A 19,683-nucleotide genomic window follows, 5' to 3' on the forward strand; every position below is an offset into this window, starting at 1 on the left:
AGGTTTGGCTTGCACAACTGCAAACTGCAAAAACCTGGAAAGTCAGTGTAAAAACTGTATAGATCCAAAGAAAGCAGCAGGATACCTGGCATGCATGCAAAATATTGTGTGATAGGTGTACAACCAATTCCTGTGAACTGGGTAAACATCCTATATCATGCATTTTATTCTATACATGGCAGGGGGCATATACTGTACATGGACCCAGGGCCCCACCCCATGTACAGAATTTCCAGACCATGATTTTGTCAACTGGCCCCAGGAGTTCCACAGATCTACTTTTGTCTCTCTCCCAACAGAATCTCATCTGAACTCTGATAGCCCCAAAATATTAGTGGCAGGACTGCTAAAGCCGGTGTTTATGTTAACCGAGACCAATGCTAATATACTACAGATTTTGGAAAGTTATTTGTTCACTATGTATTTAGACATCTCTTAAGCTATCCTAACCAAATCTTGCATGGTGGTTCCTGAGTTCAAGAAGCAGGTTTTCCTTGATGCTTGGATACAATTGGACAGACTGAACCTTTCAAAACTACATTGATTTTCTGGTTTCTTAGAAAACTGAGCTTCACTGGGAATTACTAGGTTATTCATTGAAACAGTTTTAATATAGTATGTTTAAGTATGAAAGCATGTCACATGCATTGCCTTGGTGTGATCTGTACAGCCACCCTGTAAGAGAGGGCAGTTTTATTAGCCCCATGCTGCAGAAGAAGGTGGAGCTAAGGCAGACAGACTAGTGGCTTGGCAAAGACCCCCTAGTGAATTCATGGCAGAGGGAAGATGCAACCCAGGGACTTCCTAAACCATAACTTAGCCAATGGACTGTATCAGCTGTAACAAATAAATCCACTCAAAAGAACATAGGAGGGCCATGAGAGGATTATGAAGTTCCAATAAGGAACTAGATGATTTTTTATATTAAAAAGTGCTCAATAGACAAAAATGCATATTTGAAAAAATTGGTGAGACAAATGGTAAGCCCACAGGTCAGTTCAGGGTGTGCCCAGAGTGCAGTATACAAGCTTTCTCTCCCCCAGTCCTTTCAATGCCAGAGAAAGCTCCATGCAAACATGGATTAGTCTTAGATTTTGAGTCTTTTGGAATGCCTTCTAGAATTCTAAAAGCTCATAGGAGCACAAGATGATGTCTTGTACTTGAATCAGAGCACAGGTCCATCTTGATCAATGTTGTGTTGTCTATTTAGACTGGCAGCATTTCCCCAAGGTCCTAGGCAAACATTTCCCCCATCACCTGCTACCTAACCTTTTTCTAAAAGGGTTGTTTAGAGGCTGCTGCTGGCTGTGTTTGGGATACCAAGAGATCCAAGCTTGTGGCTGCTGGCAATTATTCCTCAACGATCTAAGCATTGGGCCATGTGTGACTCTAGTAGGCAATGAAACCTTAAGAACATAAGAAGAGCCTGATGGTTCATGCCAGTGGCTTATCTTCAGCACCCTGTTCTCACAGTGGCCAACCAGATGCCTATGGGAAACCCGCAAGCTAGACCCGAGTGCAACAGCACTCTCCCCTTCTGTGGTTTCCAGCAAGTGGTGTTCAGAAGCACACTGCCTCTGACTGTGGAGGCAGAGTATATCAGGACAATTACTGAGGTCAGATACAGATGCTGGATTGCCAGATATGTATTTATGTTATTTGGACTTTCATCCAAATAACATAAATGCATCTATGATTTTGGGGTAAATATTCCCTCCTGCTAATTCACATCAGGTACACAACTGGTGATATATTATCCCGAATCTCACATTTCATTTTTTATTTTTTTGACACGTTTACTTAGGTTTATCCACAATTTTTCCTTCGCTTTCTAAGACTGCTTAAAATATTAATACATTAGTCATCTCGAATCTTGTAAGCTCTTAAATTACTTGCAACCCTCGATTTAAATTTGCTGATACATTTAACCTCCAGAGTGGTTAGAGAGATGGATGCTGAGTGTAAAATATCTCTCTGGAAATATGACATTTGCCTCTTGAAAAGCTTTGTGATGAATATCAGTTGTGAACATGCTGGGTGCTACAGAAGAACTGCCAAGTCACACATCACAGAATGCATGAGATAGCATTTTAAACAATATGCTGATCTTAAAAACTGTATGGAGAGCTCCACACACGCAGTAGTGTCAGGGATGAGGAACCTGTGGCCTTTTAGATATTGCTGGACTCCAATTCCCATCATCCCTGACCATTGGCCATGGTGGCTAGGGCTGAGGGGAGCTGGAGTCCAACACAGGCTCCCCATCCTTCAATAGAACTTCTAAGCCACCTTGGGCCCCTGGTTCCTGGAAGCTGCCCCCTGGAAAGCCAGACAAGCCACTCCTCAAACTCAGCAAACTTCAGAAGCAGCCTCTAGGAAAGTCTGTGGAGGAGAACACTGCCACCTGGGCAACCTTTGAAATTCTTAGCTGTTCTTAGCCGTTCATCCAAATGGATGCTATGAGTAAAATATGTTTCTGGATATATGACAGTTGCCTTTTGAAAAGCTTTGAGGTAAATATCCTAACATGGAACAATACCTCACACACACAAATCAAATGAAATGTTCAACACATTTCAAATTCCAAACACATTTTTGAGTTCCTGCTTAAGAGTATAAGAACATAAGAATTGCTACGCTGGCTTAGACCAAAGGCCCAGCTATTCCAGCATCACATCCCTCAGGCTGGACTGTGAGATGGAATCGTGCTGAGATAGCTCCCTTCTGTGATTTGTCCTCAGTATTCAATCAACAAAAGTTTGACATCACTCTGCGTGGACTATTATTACTTTCCTGTCTTGGGCAGGCTTACCCTCCATGTCTCAAACCTTTTAAAAAAGAGTAATCGATACTACAGCTAGTGACAACAGATCCCAGAACTTACATTATGCACAGTATGAAGAAACATTCCCTTTTGCTTCTCCTGAAGTTAAAGCCCTCCCAATTCGTTTCCTTGGATAACTCAAATTTTTAGTAATTTAGGGGGTTAGGGTGGCAGAGGGTAGTTCTGTGGGGATTTATTCAGTTTTTAAATTTTATACTGTTTGCTTTTTGAATTGTTTTTACATGGATTGTATTGTATTTTGTTGTACGTCGCCCAGAGTGGCAGATTAACCTCTGCCAGATGGGCGTCTAACAAATATAATAAATAAATAAAGGATATTTGCTTCCTGCTTCATATGCTTAGTCCCATCCGTGATGACCTCACTTGTCTCTTTTCTAAGCCAAAAGATCAGCTGCATAAAATTTTCTAAGAAAGATGCACTAATCATGCTGATAATGTTATTCCCATTTGGCCATTTCTACAGTGCATATAGGTTTGAAGTAAGGATGCATTCCTAAGTATTTCCTGACAAAGTTATGACTGTTAAAGATATCTGGTTCTGGTCCTGATCCAACAATATTGGATGGCAACTAGTCATGCATATCAGTTGGAAGCCCTAGAGGTGCATCCCTGTTTACATAAAAAGAGACAACAGTGCTGGGATGAACACTGCCTTGTGAAGGGGTTATCTAATCAGATACATATTGACAGGGAGTGATCGGCCACTATGTATGTGGTTAAACACATTAATCTCTTGATGGATTAGGCATTTGTCTTTGCCATGGAGAAAATATGAAGATAAGTTTAATTCATCATCATCAGCGCTTTATTTGCTTGTAGCCATAGGCCATTGCACAGCATACAACAAACAATTTAAAACCATGCAACCATTAAAACCATACAACTTAAAATTTGCAATCATTACAAGGTTGTGGGGATTTTGCTTTTACGTAATTTGCTCTTAGCTTTTTTGCAGCTAGGGCAAAGTTGGCCACCGCAACTGTTACCTGGTTGTACTTATCGGCCAGGAGCTTGGCTACTAGGATGTCGCAAGGTAACCCCCCTTTAAGGTTGATCAGAGGTGCTAGGAATTTGTGTCTAGGGTTCCTATACAGGGGACAAAAGAGCATGTACTGCACTAGATCTTCAGGCACCTTACAGCCGCGAACACAAATTCGCTCCTCTATCGGAATACCCCGATACCTACCTTCAAGGTAAGCTGTAGGCATTGTTTGAAATCTGATTTCTGTGAAAGCTCTACGCAAAGGGGCACTTGTTAGGGAGACGAAGTAGGGCGGGACAGCATGATTGGGTTTAAGCAAGGGAAACCAAGCTGAAAAAGGGGCCACCATTATTGTGGCCCTGTCTTGATTCGCATCATGGTTAAAAACCCAATTACGGAGCTCAGAAGTATTTCAATCTAAGAGTGTCCTATGGGAGAGGTTGTAGGTTTCAATTATTGCCTGACAGCATTGAGCCCAACCCCCAATCCGGTGCTGCTTGTGCCAACAGAGTTTTATAAGAGAGGTATCCTCCGAGATAGAGATCTTCCTCCAAAACCTTAAGGAAGCCAGATCAATTTTTGCTGCTAGCGAAGGGAGGCCTAATTCGGCTCTTAAATGGGCCGACGGTGTACCACGAGGAAGTCCCAGGATCTGTCTCATAAAGGCGTTTTGGAGGGCCTCGAGGCTGGATTTAAGTGAACGGCCCCAAAGCTCTGATCCATATAAAATTTTTGGTAGGGCTTTGGCCATAAAGATTTTTAACATCGGCATGACCAGCTGGCCCCCACAGGGATAGAAAAACCTTCTTATTTGTCCTATCACTTTAGAGCCCGTTAATTTGGTGACCTCCAGTTGGGATCTCCACAAGAGATTATCACTAAAGTTTATGCCTAGGTATTTAAAGGTCTGCACTTGATCTAGTGATTTCCCATTTAGGGTCCAGTTTGTTTTTGCCTTCTTATGTTTCCCACATACCATGATTTTGGTTTTGGAATGGTTAACTTGTAGGTGTTGGGCCTTGCAGTATTCTTCCAAGCGGGTCAGCATTCTTTTTAGTCCTATTTTATTTAGGGAAAACAGGGCCAGGTCGTCTGCATATAATAGTGACGAAATTTTCCTAGGCCCCACCGATGGAGGAAAGAAAGAAGGGGAGGCCATTTCAGGAATGATGTCACTTATAAAAAAGTTGAAAAGAAAAGGGGCCAATATGCACCCTTGTTTAACACCTCTCTCTGCTGGTATTTCTTGAGAGAGTATTCCATTCCTCCCAAGTCGGACTCGTAAAAAATTAGACTGGTGGAGAGATCGAATTAACCACAATAGTCTTTTATCAACATTGGTTTGACCTAATTTGTGCCACAGCAGCTCCCTGTCAATGGAGTCAAAAGCGGAGGAGAAGTCTACGAATGCCGCATAAAGAGACACGTTTGGGTCCAGGGTAGACTTTTTTATTAAGTGCTGGAGGATATAAGCTTGGTCGACTGTGCTCCTACCTGTCCTAAATCCAGCCTGTTCTTGATGGATAATAGAGTACTTGGAGTCCCACTCTAGCAATTTGTTTAAAAGGAAGCGCCCGTACAATTTAGATGTCACGTCTAATAGGCTAATAGGCCTATAATTTCAGAGGTTCGAGGGATCGCCTTTCTTGAAGATGGGGACTATTATACTAGTGCGCCAGCCGGTAGGGATGGCGCCGGTGGAGTTTATGTGAGAGAAAAATATAGCTAGGAGGGGACCCCACCAGAGAATTTCAGAAATAAATATATCTGGAGGCAACATGTCCCCCCCGGTGCTTTCCCGGCCCGAAGGGTCATAATCAACTCCCCTATATCTGCGCTGGAGACAGGGGGCCATGAAGGAAGTATGGCCAGGTCATTGGGGGGAGACAGCGGTGGTGATGGATCACTACCGAAGATGGCACGGAAATGTGAGACCCAGATTTTCGGAAGAATGGGGGGGATGGGCACAAAATAATTTTGGGCGAACCCCCCCTGAATTAACCTCCAGAATTCAGGGTCGTTTCCTTGAGATAGTGCCTGTCCCAGGGCCCGCCAGTTGTTGGTAAAAAAGGCCTGCTTTTTTCCTTTAAGTAGCCTTTTATAAGCCCTTTTTAATGAGAGCAGGTGAAGTGTGGCTGCGTCAGAATTATCTCGCCTGGTAGTTCTGATTTGGGCACATAATTCTCTTTTCTTAGTTCGGCATTCCCTATCGAACCATGTTTTAGGGCCACATGGGGTCCTGACAGGGGCTATTTGGGTTACCAGTGGTTTGAGCACGTTGATGGTGTTCTCATATATCCTGAAAATGTTGTCTGGGGTGTCTAAGGCCAACTGGCGAAGCTCTAACAAAGCGGTCGACTTTAATAATCGTCTTACAGCTGACCCAATTTCAATTGACCATTTAAGGCGCTTTGACCCTTGCAGACTGTCCAGCATCGGGGCAGATGTAGATAAATGCGAATGGCAAGAAAAGCCACTGAAGACAAGTCTCAGGGGGAGGTGGTCGCTGTCCGGTCTGGCTTCGACAGAAAATTCTTTAACAAAAGCAATGAAGGGAGGTGACCCAAGGATATAGTCCACTACGCTGGCACCTTTCCCTGAAATGAAAGTATGAAACCCATAAGATAAGTCCAGGTACGAGCCGTTAAAACAAATTAACTGGGATCTAACAATCAAGTGAAACAAGGCGCGCCCATTTTTGTTGGTAGTCTTATCCCGGGACAACCGAGGTAAGGTTATCAGATCGTCCGATGAGTTTTCCAGTTCCGACCAGGTGGACAGAGCTAGACAAGGATGCAGGGGGGGGAAATATACATTTAAACATATAAGGGGGGGAAGTCAGAGGCACGTATTATTAAAGGCAGACAGATGTCAGGGGCTGCTCCCTGGGGCTCGATGACGAGTACGTCCAGTGTGGTAGCTATCAAAGTTGCTAGGCCGCCACTACCACGACCCACAGCTGCAGTTCTCTTTGCCGGCTTCTCCCAGGTCTTAAAACCCTGGAGGGAGAGGGAGTTAGTGTCTAAAAGCCATGTCTCTTGAAGACAGAGGATATCAAAAGATTGTAAAAAGCCAGTCAGCTCCAAATCCGCCGCCTTATTTTTCCATCCTGCAATGTTCCATGAGAGGAAGTTTGTATAAGGGGCCTGCATTTCAGGACGACTCTTAAAAGTTTCTTGTTTTTCCGGCGGTGATGGAAACCCAAGGGGGGACAGTGGGAGAGTGGAATCTTTAAATGTTTGGTTCCATCATTGCATTGAGTTTCCCAAGACTGAGATTTGCTCAGTGTCTGGGTTTAAGATGCTGACATTTGAGGAGATTGGGCCATGAGGGCACATCGGGGAGCGTGATCGAGGTGCTGGCTTCCCTGGGGATCCCAGTTCGTCGGTGTCCAGGTAACACATTTTGAGCCAGGAGGGGCCTCCAGGGGGCTTAACTCCATGGCTTGAGTGCCTGGCCAAGGTCAGGCTCCCTGAGCTTTGAGCTACATTGTTAAAAGAGATCGGGTTTATTTCAGCCGTTACCTGGTGGGTGGTGCGGCTTGGAGGTATTACGCTGAGAGGGTTATCCAAGTTTGCAGTTTGAGCAGCAGGAGGTGTCAGGGATTTAAAGTGCGACAGCTCACCACTGTGGGAGGAAATGTTGTTACCAGCTTGCAGATCTCCCAGAAGCATTTTAAGGTGAGACAATTGCTGTTTGATCGTTCTTTGGTAAGCTGCAGAAGGACTCAATCAACTGGGTTTCCTCCGGATGGAGTGCCTCAACGAAGAGGTCAGATACGGGATCTAGGTCTTCTGGTAAGGGAATAGTGCAAGTGGCCGGCTCTGTGTGAGGCACATGGCTTAGCAGATTTCTGCAGGTTTCCGGCACCGTGGCACTCCTGTGGATGGTTTGAGCTAGGCCAACAATGCCTAGTGATTGTGGGGGAGCCACATTCACGAAAAACCGTGTGATTGAGATCCCACTGTCCACAAAGGCGGCCCTGTTATCATAGAACACTCTGGCTAAACTTGAGTTCATAAATGAGACGATGGCATGTGCGGTCCTATAATTATTAAAAAGATAGTCGATGCGTTTGATGTGGAATATGCGGAACTGCCCAGGGAGAATAGTCTCCAGATGGTCCAGAAAGTGAAGTTTCCGATGGTGTTGTATTTGGAAGCTTTAGATAGTTTATTAGAACTAGCTTATCCGGAATCAAAGTCAGATTCCACTGTGCTTTAATTTGGCATCTCTGGACCTCCGCCATGTCCGATCCGGGGATGAAGGGGGTGCAATGGCCTTGAGAATGCTCCAGTGCGTGGACAGATGGTAAAGGCGGGGGATCAGGCATTTGCAATAGTGATGGAGGGTTAGCCTCTTCCGGGCACTTGATTTCCACCTTCCTCTTTGGTGGTTCTTTGGAAACCTCGACTGGATGTATCTCGAAGGGCAGGTTGGAAGGGTCAAGTAATTTGAAAAGTGGTTTGTAATTCAGTTTCTTGTACTGGGGTAATTTTTTATGTTCTTTGACTTTTTTGAAATTTTCTTTGGGCGTCCTTGGTTTATTTTATGCTTAGGAGCTCTTAACCTTGTTTGTGAGTGCTGGCTGTTGGTACGGACCACCTCTCTATCTCCAGTCGCTTGGGAAACTCTCCTGATGGCATTTACCAGGGTACTCAGCAGGCTGTTACATTCAGTAATGAAAGATTTAATAAGATCAAGTTCCTCCAAAATCAGGAAAGACCAACCCGCTAGCGGAAGGTTTTTTGTATAAGGTGGAGAAAAGTCCGGCGTTTTTTGGGGAGTTTTAAGGGTTTCCTTAAACAAATCACTCCTGGTAGGTGCAGAGTTTATTGGAGCCAAAGCTTCTGTATGTACCTTGTCCTTACCCTAGGAGTGGGGCTGGGAATCTGCATCTGCTATTTCTTTAGCTAAATTCAAAAGGGAGGGGACATCACTTAGCCAGAAATTGTCGCTTTTGTAATTTAAGGACCAATCAAGAGTGGGCCCCTGGGACGGTTGTGAAGAGAGCTGCGACACCTCCTGAGGTTGAGTCTCTTCATGCTTTGGTGGAAAAAATTGTGTAATCTTAGCCTGCCGGTCGTTCGAAAGGGCCTCTCCTGTTTGAGGCATTATGCCTAGGTCTTTATACCTCTTTCTTGTAAGTACCATAGTGATATTGGGCCTTTGGCACTCTAAAGCTCAGGGTGGAATGCAAACAGAAAAGAATAGGAGAGAACTGTTTAAAGTGTGGCAAAACTCTGTCTTTCCCTTTACCTGTCTTGCGGTAATAGCCGAGCGGAAGTCCTCCTGCGTTGTTCTACTGATGAAAGGCTTTTCTTTCTGCTGACTTTCACTTTTCGGCCTACAGACTGTCACCAAATTAATTTTATTTTCTTACCTACAAGTCGTCTCCCCCAGCGTTGAAATTTGCTTGCCGGGGTGGGAGGGTAGATAGCTGTTAAGACTTCAAAGGCTGCTCAGGAAGCCGTGGGGGTAGAGGCCTTGAAGATTGGTGAGGTGAATAAACAAACAAGTGGTCAGGAGAGGAAGCAGTCCCTTTTGAAACAAGACTAGCTTGTGTCGGCCACTTTTAACAAATCTACTGGCATGGACTGTTGAGGATATTGAGGTTGGTAAAGCTGTTAATAACTTCCAAGCGACAGAGAAGGAATAAAACAACCAGTGATGCTTGCCGCCATCTTCCTCCTATCATAATTCATATTTTGGAGCTTTATTGTTTCTGAAGTTTAAGATGATTCAGATTTTTAGACGTTGAACCTCTTCGAGATTAACTACTGTGGCAGAATCACCAAGAGACCAAACTAGGAATTGGGATGTCTCCAGTTTGGATCTCAGCCTCATCCAACACTGGCAGAGCCACCCGCCATTTTGTCTCTGCAATGCCTCCAACATAGCATGACTCCAGGACGCTCTGAGAAGTTGAAGAGTGGCTGTCCTACCGCTTACTGCTGCTACTCAGCTGGGGGAACATGAGCAGAGATCAGTGCTGGTGGGCCGTGAGAGCTACAGTTCCCAGAGTTCCCTGGAAAGAGGGATTGTTACACTACCCTGGGAATTGTAGCTCTGTGAGAGAAATGGGGGGGTGTCTCCTAACAACTCTCAGCCTCCTTATCAAACTATACTTCCCAGGATTCTTTGGAGGAAGCCATGACTGTTTAAAGTGGAATAATAGCACTTTAAATGTATGGTTGGTATGAAGGTGGCCTTACTTATTATTCCCATAGGCCTTTATGCACTGCCCATCTCTCTGTCAGGTCCACATACAGAAGTCAAACTGGGAATCAGGAAGTCAACAATTACATAGGGACAGGCAGTCATATGGTAACTCAAACCATGTTCTCACCTAATCTCCATGCATTTAGTCTGTTTAGTCTAAATTTTGACTCATTGGGATCATGCTGGCTGCCCCTGCCTTCCATCCCTCTGTTAACCTTGCACCAACAGGGCATGCATATAGATCTGTACTTCAGACTGGAAATCCTGGTATGATCAGAGTTCCTGATTGTACAGTACAGAACCTACAGGCATAGGTCTCATTCCATCTTCAGCCAAGCACAAAGAGGGCATGGGCAAAGCTGGCCAGCAGAGCCTTGCTTTCCCCTTCACACACAGACTGAAGACATGGAGAGAAAGCGAGAACAGGGCTTCACTATGTATCTGAGCAACAAATTGCTCAGGTTGAGGAGCCAGAAGTTTTATAGAACTAAGTAGAACATGATTGGTCATGATTTCTGCTGACCCCCCCCCCCGCATTATGGAACTCCATCCCCCCAGACATTGCCCTGGCTCCATCATTGTACTCTTTTTGTTGGTTAGTTAAGATGCACCTCTTTGTCCAGGATTTTGGGAGTGAATGAGGCATTTTATTGTTTTAAGTATAGTTTTATATGATGTTTTAATGGTGTTTAATATTTTTATTGAATTCATGCAACCCTGCCCTGGGACCTTGCAGTGAAAGATGGCTAACAAATTTAAACAAGCAAATAAATAAGCAATGTCGCTCTCTGACCATTCACAGTGGTGGTGCTCAAGCACAGCAGACAGTAGACCAGGATCTCCCTACTCGGGCAAGTGACCATCTTGGAGCAAAGAGGAAGGTGCCAGTGCTTGCTGCTAGAGTCCTCTATTCTTCTTTCATTTGTGAATTTTCAGTTTGCCTAATTTGTCTTATAGTTTGTGACTTGCTTACAGCTTGTGACTTTGACATTATTGTGCATACCTTAGTTCAGCTGTGGGGAACCTTTGGTCCTCCAGATGTTGCTGAACTACAACTTCCATCATCTCCAGCCACCATGGCCAACTGCCAAGGATGATGGAAGCTGTAGATCAGCAACTTCTGGAGGACCAAAGGTTCTCCACCTCTGCCGTTGCATTATTATGTATTAAATATTAGACAGGCGCCATCTCTGTTATCTTTTCGGCACCTACTGAAGACCTTCCTCTTTCAACAGGGAGGAAGGGCGGGATATAAATCAAATAATATTGTTATTAATAATATTGCTTTTATTGTATTTTTATATTGTATTTTTATACCTGTGCTTATTTTTCTTTGTAAGCCACCTTGAGGGCCTTTGGCTGAAAGGCAGGGTATAAATAATATTTAATAATAATAAACAAACAAACAAACAAGCCTTTTAAGTAGAGACCTTATCCCAGGCTGTGTGTGTTGGAACTGCTTTTTAAGATGTTTTTTAAGCTTTTTTAAAAAAGATGTTTTCATTTATTTTAAAATGTTTTTAAAGATATTTTGTTTATTTATTTATTTTATTTATTAAATATATCTCATCCTTCCTGCCAGTAGTATATATTTTGAAGTCTGTTTTTAAGATATTTTAGAATGTTTTATTGTTTTTGTTTGCTGCCCTGGGTCCTACTGGGAGGAAGGGTGTGATACAAGTTTTAACAACAATGACTATTATTATTATTTCAATTGGACGGTTAGTTAAATATGATTTTAAACCTCTCCCATTGAAAATAATGTCACTTAGAAGTGCAGGTGTGCTGTTGGGGTCTGATTGGAGTTGTGGTCCTAAACATCTGGAGGGCACCAGATAATGAAGGCTGTATAATTAAATGAATCATCATTTTTAATGATGAATGAACAGGGCTTTAGGAAAAAAACCTAAAACACCTTTGTCTTCTGAATTGCCACAGATGGAACTTGTTCCCCTTTTGGGCCCATGATAAGCAGATGCCATCTACAGTAAGAATGAAGACTGGAAGTGCCATGCATTGGCTTTCAAAAAGGATTTGACTAGCTTCCTTGGAGAGGCATCTACATGGAAAGGAAACTAATTATTCAAAAGGTGGAGGAGTAAATTACTGTCATGGTTTATTAAATACTAGCTAAAAGTTGGCAGAGTCAATTTTCAACTTGGCCTGAAGCATGTGCGCTGAGGTCCACTGCTGCTGAATGCATCTATTAATTATCAGGAAAACTGTGAATAACCATTCAGGTGCCAGCATCTGGATGGAGTGGCACAAACTATTCAAGTGGAGAGACTTGGTGTGACTCTGTGAAGCCTCTGAAAATAAATTGAACAAAGGCATCTCAGCGGGGAACCAAATTGTAAATGAAGCTAAGAAAACTCACACTAGAAGACAAATTAGTGCAAGTCTGTGCATGTTTACTCAGAAAAAAATCCCACTGTGTTCAGTGGAGCTTACTGTCAAGTAAGTGCACACAGGATTGTAGCCTTAGGCCAGCTTTCCCCATCCTGGTGCCCTCCAGATAGAAAGGTAAATATTGCATTCATTGCTCCACCCCATTTTCCCTCTGACCCTACCGTGGAAAGCTGCCCAGAAGGGAATGTGGCCCTTTGATGACAAAGGCCTTCCATCCCTGATATATGGCAAATCCTCAGTAAAGGTATATTTTTGAGCTTTCATACATGAATCAGTGAGCATACTTTTAAAATAAAGCTATCCCTTGTATCCATTATTTATATGAAATGCAACATTTGCAATAATAAATGTCACTGCCCTTTCAAGCTGGGGTGGCTAACCTGCGACCTTCCAGAAGTTGCTGGAGTCCGATTCACATCCACCCCTGATCATTGGCCATGCTGGCTGGGGCTGATGGGCTCTAGAGTCCAACATCATCTCCCACCCCTGGCTTGGAGAAAGAAGGAAACCTATATACTTTTCTTTCATTATCTGTGGAGCAGCCCGTGCTCTGAGGTCTGTGAGTTTAACTGGTGATTAGAGAGAGCTAAAGTGGTTAGAATTCTGCTTTTCTTCTCCCACTCAGCCAGTATTTTCCAGCCATTACTTAGAGGACACTAGCTTGTTAATAGTGACAAGACTAAAGAGACGTGAACAAATTCCCCTCAAGAAGACCAGCAGTCTGAAACCCCTTCACTGGACACTGATATGGATGGGATAGAGAGCTCTCTCTTCATTTTGTCTCCATACTTCTTTCTTCAAGCAAGAGCATTTGTGACTCCAAATATCATTATTATTAAATAATGCATTCCACCAGGCTAATGTTTTTCCCAATTAACCAGTACAATAGTCATAGTCACTCCGATTAATCAATTTAAGCTTCTTGTCCTAACAACACATGGTTCTGGTTATTATTTGGGGCTTGTTGTCAGCGGGATTCTGATCACTGCTCTGTTGTATATAGATTGCCTGATCAGACGGCTGGCATGAGAGTGACAGGAACGAAAACCATGGCAAAAGAGTCCCTCGATATTCTGGGGCATATTCTGGGCTTGACATTGTTGACTGCAGAGTCTGGCAGAATACACAGCTAGTAACATTATCTGAAGTGGACTTGCGAGGGTGACCTTTCCTTCTTGATATTAATGCATAAAGTTCTATTATCTTATAAAAATGTCTCATTATGTAGTATGATTTAATATTTCCATTAGACAGCTACACAAGAGCAGACATTAGCTGTGATGTATTTTATGTACTAGAAAGGAGGGGGGATCCACATCAAATAGTGTTAGCTACGTTCTACATTGATTTAGGCCAGGGGTGGGGAACCTTTTTTTAACCCAAGGGCCAGATTCCCTGCTGGGCAACCTTCTAGGGGTCATGTGCCAGTGGTGGGTGGGACCAGAGGCAAAAGTGGGCAATGAATGAAAATTGCACATTTGTTCACTTAGCTCGTTTCTACGAACACTCACCCCCCTGGTTAATCTTCCCTCCAGGCAAAAAAGAGGCATCGCCAAGTTCAAGGGCGCATTCCAAGCAGGCAAAAGCACTCAAGGGGGGGGGAGAACATGAAGTAGAGCCAGTGTGGGTTGTGGTTGAGAAGAGGAGGTGGCATAGGGAAAGTCCTGAAGTACAGATATAGGGGCTTAGTGGGCTACAGCTGGCCTCTGGGCCTGACCCCCCCCCATTTTAGGTGATTGTGAGAAGTTACCAAATGATGTTATTCTAAATGTGTGTCTGGTGTACAAAATGGCAGCCATGTAATTGCTTTTCTCCTTCTTCTTGTCTATAACTTACCTGTATTCTGATGGCACTAGTTGTTATGGGGGGATAGTGGCTTCTTGTTTTTGTGGCAGCTGAACATTTGTCAAAATATCTACTTTGGCCCACAGTTAAAGCGGCACATCCAAAAGTGGCCTACAGTTCAATGAGCCTTTCCCAACTAGTGGGCCACCAGATGTTGTTGGACCACAACTCCCATCAGCCTCAGCCAGCATTGCCAATGGTCAGGAAATATGGGTATTGTGGTCCAACAACATCTGGTGGTCCACTAGTTGGGAAAGGCTGCACTAAACTATGCTCACCTGTGCTCCCTTCTCTCCCCTCCTCCAGCACGGCCATACGATCAGAAGTATTCATTTCTGCTTTCAGTTAATCATGGGTTTATAAGCATGTCCACACATTCACCTGAATGCACAAATACCGAAAGTGTGCATGGGGAAAGGGGCACATGTGTAAGCTCTGCCTGCAATGCCCTTGTGTGTCAAGCCAGTCTCCTTTTCTGTCTTGCACAGGGAAGATCTGCAGCAGGCTTCTATTCATGTTTGTTTGAATGCAAGTAGATGCCTTCAGCATGACTGGGGGCTCTACTTTATTAGGATCCTCAATCATGCAGAGAGTCCTACTCACATTCAAATGAATGTGCATAGAAGTCCCCTGCAGAATTTCCTCATGCAACACAAAGAATGTTGGAGGCTAAGCAAGGGTGTGTGTGTCACATACCTGATGTCTCAAACCAAAATGGTAGTTAATGTTTTGCAGCCCTCCTTAATCTAGTGTCCTCTAAATGTTTTGGATGCCAACTCCTTTCATCTCCAGACAGTATGGCCAATTGTCAGGCATGATGGGAGTAGTACTCGAAAGCATCTGAAGGGCACGAGATTGAGAAGGGGTGGTTTAGGGAAATGAGACGGGATAGTAAACCACAGTTCAAAGTTGCTTGTTTCTCTAAACCATTGTTAAGACACGCCACAACTTGTCTGAATTTAGACATGACAATAAATTGTGGTTAATTAAAAGCAGAATAAAGTTTCCATTTGTCTTGTGGCTGTGCTGAGAAGGGAGGCGGATCTCACAAGCCGAAGGCTCATTCATCTAATGCTGCACCATCATTTAGCAGTATATCTGAATAAGGCCATTCTAGTTCAGTTACTGAAAAGTCCTATCAAGATATATGGTAGCCAAAAGCACAGTGAGTCTTTAACTACATCCCCAGGCAGCTACTTGCTCGAGATGCTATTGATTCGCTGAACAGTTGCAGCTCATTCTTCCAACTACAAATTAATACTTAGATTCATTGTGTCTGACATGCAAAAACACTGGCCACTTTTGTGTCATAGTCTACAGAAATTGAATTGTTTTAGTTTCTCAAGTTGTGCAGACCAAGACGTCATGGAGCAAGAGCAAACACACTTTTGCGTGGTTTGAAATAATTTAAACATGAGCGTGATGGATCTCATATGCAAAGGATCCCAAAGGCTGAAAAATTAGATTAGAGATGTAGTGTCAACCCAGGGCTCATGAATGCTAAACGTGAGTAGGAATAACTCATCCCTAAGACCCCAATAATTTTAGAGAAAAGGTAAGAGAAGATGTGACAGAGATGTATACAATTATGCATGGTATAAAAATGAATAGAAAAAACTTTTTCTCCCTCTCTCAGAACAGTAGAACAGTGGTTCCCAACCTTTATGAGTATGGGACCCCCTTTGTAAGCTCAAAGAATTTCATCACCACCCCCATCCTAATTGTAATTTTAGTCTCTGTTAAATGAAAAAATGGTGCGTGGCAAAATCACATCTCCAAATATCCATTTCCATAAAAAGCTCCCTGCAGACAGGGAGGTGTTGCTTTGTTTTCGTAATGTAAAGGTCCAATCAAATTGGTATCCCTCCTGTCTGAAGATGTACAGTCCTGTCTCCCAACACCAGTGGGTTACAGTATTGGGCTAAGATCTAGGTTCAAGTTCAAATCTCCATCCAGCCATGAAGCCCACTGGGTGACTTTGGGCCACACACAATCTCTCAGTCTGACCTAGCTCACAGTGTTGGTGTAAGGATAAAATGGAAGGGGGGGGGGCATGTGCACCACATTGAGCAACCAGAGCTTGGAAAAGTTACTTCTTAAAACTACAACTCCCATCAGCCCCAGCCACCATGGCCACTGGATTGGGCTGATGGGAGTTGTAGTACAAAAAAGTAACTTTTCCAAGCTCTGTAAGCAACTTGGAGGAAAGGTGGGATATAAATGCAGTAAGAATTAAATAAGTAAATAAATTTCAGCTGCAGTATGTGGACCCCAGCCTCAGCCAACCTGCTGAGCTTTTAAATCATCATCATCATCATCATCATCAAGAAAGATAATTTGGTAATGGTGGAGATGCTAGATTGTGAAGAGAAAGGGATGAATAGATTGAGGAGGGGTTAGTGCTTTTAGGATGATCATCAGAACTGATGACTTGGTTAGTGTGCACTTGGGGAATGAGAGTGAAGCAGAATACAGATCAGCGCATGCACACACACAAACACACCTGCTCCTCCTGCAAGCATCTGCAGGTGTGCATGCATTGAGGCACATGGGAGGGGGGGAGCCCTCAACTGCCCCAGCATCTTGGAGAGAGAGATGAGGGGGCAGAGTGTAGGTGGAAGAAAAGGGGGAAGCTGGCACATAAACTTAGCCTCAGAGGTGGGGGGCAAGCAAGTCCCAACCTCCCTCACTGCTCTTTGGCTCCATCTGGGCTGAAGGTGAGATCTGGACAGCCTCGCAAATAAGAATAAATTTTAAAAAGAGGTGGCAGCGAAGCAGGAGACGGGAAAGGCAGGCAGGCAGGCTGGGGGAAAGCAGCCTTTTCTTGCAGCCTTGCTTCTTTTTGCTTCATAAAAATCCCTCTCCTCTCGTTCTGAGTAAGGGTGTCATCGTCAGCAGCAGTGCAAGGAGATGGGAGTCAGTGACAGTAATCCCCTCTTCTTCCTAGTAGCTCCACACTCAGCCCCCTTTGGCATCTGCCACGTGTTTTATAGGCAGATGCCTGAAAGACGCTCTGGCACTTCAGCAAAAGTTCTCCCCTCTCGTTTGGACCAAAGGGGAGGTGTCATCTGCAGCAGCAGTGGGGAGCAGACAGAGTCTAGGGAGTGAAGACTTTAAAAAAAATATTAATTTTTTTTTGTACTGCTCACAGCCCCCAGGTTGGGAATTGCTGCACTAGAACTTGGGAACATCCAATGAAGCTGAAGATTCAGAACACACAAAAGATAGTATTTTTTCACACAGTGCATAGTTAAAGTTTGGAATTTGCTCCCACAAGAGGCAGCGATGACCATCAACTTGGATGGCTTTAAAAAGGGTTACACAAATTCATAGATGATAAGGCTATCAATGATTTGTAACCATGATGGCTCTGTTCTTCCTCCATGGTTGGAGGTAGTGTTCTTCTGAATAACAGTTGCTGGGAACAGCAGGAGAGGAGAGTGCGGTTGTACTCGGGTCCTGCTTATGGGCTCCCTATAGGCATCTGTTTGGCCACTGTGAGAACAGGATGCTAGACAAAATGGGCATTGGCCTAATCCAGCAGGCTCTTCTAATGTTCTGAATTATGATGGACTATTTTGATGGGCTGATTGATGCAATCAGAAAAGTGAACAGTAACAATGGACTTCAGCCTTAACGTTTACTAGAAATGTTTGTCTCAACTTTCTAGTAGGTTGGCCAAGTAATTAATTACCCAGGCACAAAGAGTAGAAAGGGACCTAGAACACAAAGAAGCAGCTTTTTGTGGTTGTTTTGAAAGAACTGAATGATGTAACAATAGTAATTCATAAAATCTAAATGCCAGTTTTATATTTCTAGGTGCACTCAAGCTCAGTGGTTTTAAGATTCTTTAGACATTTGCCAGGGATTTCTTAGAGAGGAAATAAGTAACAATAGTAACACATGTGAAAAGGATCTCAGGATTGCAGTTGATCACAAGCTGCATAAGCATCAACAGCGTGATGTGGCTGCAAAAAAAAAAGTTAATGCAGTTTTATACTGCATTAGTAGAATCATCATTTCCAACTCACAAGAAATAATCATTCCTCTTTATTCTGCACTATTGAGACCCCATTTGGAATACTGTGTGCAGATATAGACACATTGGAATGTGTTCAGGGAGGAATGAAAATGGTCAGGTGGCATGGAAAACAAGTTCTACAAAGATAGGGTGGAAAAACTAGATTTAGCCTGGAAAGGACTGCCGGGGAGGGGAGGGGAGGCACAATAATACATTTCAACTAGGTGAAGGGCTGTCATACAGCCAAGTAGAAATACTTGTTCTCTTGTACCTCAAGTTGCAGTTGAGCTTTCCACATTTGGGGAAATCACAAAGGTCAGCAAACCTGGAATCAATGGATGAACCTCACCCTGGGAAAATCACCTTCATGAATGTGGTGTTTCCTGTGCCAGATAAATATACATGTAATGGGCTTAATTTACAGGGCGGCAGATTTGGGTTAAACCTTAGGAGAATCTGCTAAATGGTAAGCGGAGTTTGACAATGGAACCTCTTTCCTGAGGTGCAGGGCTCTCCCTCACTGCAGGTCTTCAAGAAAAGGGATGCTGTAACTCCCGATTTCCTGCACTGAGCAGGGGGTTGGACTAGATGGCAGACAAGTGCCCCTCCAACTTGATGGTCCTAATGGCCACCAAGCTTCCCTGAAATAGTGATTTTCTGATTTCTACATCCAGAGCACTTTCACAACAGCTTGTTTGTTCAAGAACTTGTCTGCTACAGCGTATCTGTGCATCACATAGGAGTCTAGGAGGTGCTCTAAGGCACCCAGTTCATTTATGCAAGGCTTGGGGAAGGCCCATTTGTGCAACCTACAACTAGGGATGGACGAATCTGTTAATGTCAGATTCTCTCTGATTCTTATTTTTTTCAATCTAAAGTTCAGTTCTCCACATTTCCAAACCAGCTTACGAATTTTTTAAAAAAACAAAAGATCCTTGTGAAAATTCATTTCCCTCCCTAATATTTATATTTTTCTTAATACAGCAATTTTGTATGTTATTTTCACCAATATCTGCATTTTTATATGTCCACCTTAGTATATGCAGTTTTGGACACATTACTTGGCTGGAGAGCAGCACTGCAATATTTGGAGATGTGCAGATTTCTGAGGATGGCTGTGTTCAGAAGTGTGAATTAGATAGATTCGCCTTCAAAAGTGAACTGAATTGAATTTCTTCCCTATTCCTACCTACAACATGACTCCCTCTTGCAGTTGCGTGTTGCAGAGGAAGATGGGTAGTGATGGGCAACTTCTACTTCAGCTCATCTGTGGCTAGCCCTCTTTTCCCTTGTTGCCCTTTCCTGGCATGAACAAAGCAGTATCCAGTGATTAAATGCCTTCCAATTGCTTGTGAGACT

The 19,683-nt window shown here is 43.6% G+C and overlaps 1 protein-coding gene and 1 non-coding gene across 2 annotated transcripts in view; both read right to left on the reverse strand.

Moving 5' to 3' along the window:
* LARGE1 (LARGE xylosyl- and glucuronyltransferase 1) overlaps positions 1-19,683 on the reverse strand; it is a 583,138-nt gene that overhangs the window by 12,066 nt on the left and 551,389 nt on the right. The gene's annotated exons all lie outside the window — the stretch shown is intronic.
* Positions 18,563-18,724, reverse strand: LOC133363519 (U1 spliceosomal RNA). Its single transcript, XR_009757693.1, has one exon. It is a non-coding gene; the product is annotated as a U1 spliceosomal RNA (small nuclear RNA).

This window comes from Rhineura floridana, chromosome 8, assembly GCF_030035675.1.
Source record: "Rhineura floridana isolate rRhiFlo1 chromosome 8, rRhiFlo1.hap2, whole genome shotgun sequence".
Taxonomy (NCBI): domain Eukaryota; kingdom Metazoa; phylum Chordata; class Lepidosauria; order Squamata; family Rhineuridae; genus Rhineura; species Rhineura floridana.